Below are 3,353 nucleotides of genomic sequence, written 5' to 3' on the forward strand. Positions count from 1 at the left end.
TACTAGATTATTTGAGTGAGCCCAATGTAATCACAGTGGTCTCTACAAGAGGAAGGCTGGAGTGGCAGTGTCGGAGAGGGGGATGTGATAACAGAAACAGTGTTGGGAGTGATGCAGCCACAAGCCAGGAAATGCAAGCGGCCTCTGGAAGCTGGCAGAAGCAAGGAACACATACTCCCCTAGAGCCCCAGAAGGAACTCGGTCCTGTTGATACCTTGATTATAGCCCCATAAGTCCATTTTGAACTTTCTGACCTTCAGAACTGTAAGATATTCAATGTATTTTGTTTTAAGCTGCAAAGTTTGTGTAAATCTGTTACAATAGCAACAACAAAGTAATACAATATGTAATGGGCTCCATTCTACCCAGTGGATGGAGTATGGGTTCCCTACGTGATACTGAGGTGGGAAGACAGATGTGTAAAGGAGAGATTCATTGCACAGGTAAGCCTCTGGGATGCCCTAAATTCTAAAGCCTTTGGCGTAATAGTCATGATCCATTACACTCTTTCTGAATTGCCATGGTCCCCACCTTCCCCCTGCTAACCTTCCCCAGCCCCTGGCATTGTGGGTTCCTCTGGTGAGGGCATGCTATTCATCTGCGCCTTGAATGCTCAGTCCTCAAAGCTATTCCCACTGATTCCTCTACCTGGAGACTGCTTTTCCCCAGGTTCAATTTACTCAAATCATTCTTGTCTTTCGAGGTTAATGACAGCAGGAGGTTTTTATACATCTTGGACAATAGGACTCGGTCTTTTGGGAACTGGACTATTTATAGCATTTGATTTTCTAAAAATCCTATAGGGGAATATAGAAGACTTTGTTCCTTTTTCAGCTGGGGGGTTGGCACACATCAGATTTTTAAGTAAGTCAGAGATAGTCTAGCATGCTCCTACGTGGGTGTGAGGGGTGGGAGAAAGGAGAACGTATTGTTATTGAACACTCCTTTCTGTCAGGTGCTGCAGAGGCCCTTCTCCTTTTTGTGCTTCTTATCCAGGTTGGCGAGCACATGTTTACCAGAATGAGTTCCAGAGCCAGAATGTTCAGCTTCATGTTCAAATGTTGCCAGCTTCTAGCTATCTAACCTAGGGCAACATCTTATCTCTATTCTTTACTTTCCTCATCTATAAAATGAGAATAACAGCACAGGCCTTGTTGTGAGGATCACATAGTTAATGCATTTTTAATATTCTTTTATTTTATTTTATTTGAGAGAGGATCTTGTTCTGTTGCCCAGGCTGGAGCGCAGTGTCGTGATCATGGCAACCTTGAACTCCTTCATGCAACCTTGAATTCCTGGGCTCAAGTGATCTTGCCACTTCAGCCTCCCTCATAGCTGGGACTACAGATGTGCACCACCACACCCTTCTGATTTTTTGTAGTGATGGAGGGTTATCACTATGTTGCCCAGGCTGTTGCCAAACTCCTGGACTCAAGCGACCCTCCTGCCTGGGCCCTCCCAAAACACTGGGTTCACAGGTATAAGCCACTGTGCCTGGCCCATTTTTAACACTCTTCAAATGGTCTCTGACTGCTGGAGGATGTGAAACAGCTGCTAGTTGTTATAATAATGATCATCAATGTCATAGTTACAGCATCCTTATTTCTTACTCCAAGAAAAAGATTTATTCTCTTCTCTATTTTGGAGGTGATAACACTGAGGCTCACAGAGGTCAATTGCATGTCCAAAGCCGCAGGGAGAATGGATCAGAGCTGGCTTTCAATACCAGAGCTCTCTTGTAGTGCCGAGCAATTTCTGAAACTTTATTTTCCCCTTATGTCCAGGACACACAACACTTGGGCTGTCTCTTCCCAGTGATCCGATTCCCAGGCCCTTGGGCTCTGTCAGTTCAGATTCCCAGCTTGCTCAGAGGCTCTGTCCTTCCATAATGAGTTCCCTGTCAATTACCAGCTCCTGCCCAGCAGCCTCCAGGGCAGTGTGGGCCAATTGTTCTGTCAGGTTGGGGACTGAGCAGAGCGTCTCAATTTGGGCAGCTACTCAGTGGTCAATCACCATCTAAAACAGAGACATCAGGGTGACCTTATGCCCGGTGATTTCTGGAAACCAGCCAGCCCTTCTCCCCAATAAGACACTCAGTTTCTCAGCATGCAGTTTTCTACCAGACTTTTCATGCTAAGCCAAGCTAGTCCTAATTGTAATTGGTTCTGGCTAGTTCCCGCAGGAGCTGTTAAACCTTTTATTTGCTCACTCTCTGGGGAAGTCCTCCACCTTTGGGAACTACCCTTACATCCCTGAGAAAAGGTGTCTCCCCTGACCCTTGCCGGATCACATTCTTTCACTCCTGTCCACCTCACCCCAGCCATCAGCAGTATCTTTAAGTGGACACTATTTTTAATCTTCTAGAAAAATTACTGTGCCCTGATTTCTTTGATAGACCTTAAGCCTAGGGCTCCAGACATCTGCTTCTCTGTAGGGAATACTTGCTGGCAAATCGACCTTCTATTCAATAAGGAGTAGCCAGTAGAAGCCCTGCCAAATTATCCTTGTGCTTTCTACAGCTTTCATTGGAAGTTTATGGGGTTCAACATGCGTCGTCACTAAGTTTAAATGGCGCATTGATTTAGGATTTACCTCTTAGCTGGAGCTGGTTTCTCATCAGCCCAGGATCCTAGTAACTGCACAGAGCTGAAACTGTCTATGGTCACAAAACACTTGTCACAGCTATGATCCTATTTGGTCCTGAGAGTAAGTCTTCAAAGTAGCAGTTCTTAGTATCTCTGTTTACCGGATGAGGAAATGGAGCTTAGAATGGTTACGTAATTTGCCCCAAGCCCACACAGTTATGACAGACCCAGGATTGAAACCTGATGTCATTTGTATGCCAAGCTTCTTGTTCTTTTTACTGTGTCCATTTTCAATTGTCTGTTCATTTATTCCAAGCCTATTTATTGAGCGCTTACCAGACAATGATCTAGGCCCCAGGAGCCCAGCAGCAATGAAATGGTTTCCACCCTGGGGGAGAAAAGCAATGAACAGACAATATTGGAAAGTGGTAATTGCTCTGCAGAGGATTTAAATAAGGTGAGGCTGGTGGAAGTGTAAACTGGGACAGCCTCTGTAAAGAGCAATTGGGCAATAGCTAACAACATTTAAAATGTGCATCGACTTTGATGTGGCAGTTTGGCTCCTAGGTAATTTATCCTACAAACATGTTAGCACATAGGCAAAGCAACTGATATGTGTACAAGGATATTTACTGCATCATTGAACTAGCAAAAAAAAAAAAAAAGGAGGGGGGGAACTAATGTAAATGTCCATCAATAGAGAACACAGTGTATCCCTACAATAGAGTCCACTGGAACTACTAAAAAGAGTAAGGCAATTTATAAATA

General features: G+C 44.4%; 1 long non-coding RNA gene across 1 annotated transcript; it reads right to left on the minus strand.

The window, feature by feature from the left end:
* Positions 1–1,180: 1,180 nt before the first annotated feature.
* Positions 1,181–2,975, minus strand: LOC111550159. The gene is made up of 3 exons (XR_002733948.1): positions 2,922–2,975; positions 2,593–2,738; positions 1,181–2,016 (listed from the first exon to the last, which is right to left on the minus strand). It is a non-coding gene; the product is annotated as an uncharacterized LOC111550159 (long non-coding RNA).
* Positions 2,976–3,353: the final 378 nt, after the last annotated feature.

Source organism: Piliocolobus tephrosceles, chromosome 7, assembly GCF_002776525.5.
Source record: "Piliocolobus tephrosceles isolate RC106 chromosome 7, ASM277652v3, whole genome shotgun sequence".
Classification (NCBI taxonomy): domain Eukaryota; kingdom Metazoa; phylum Chordata; class Mammalia; order Primates; family Cercopithecidae; genus Piliocolobus; species Piliocolobus tephrosceles.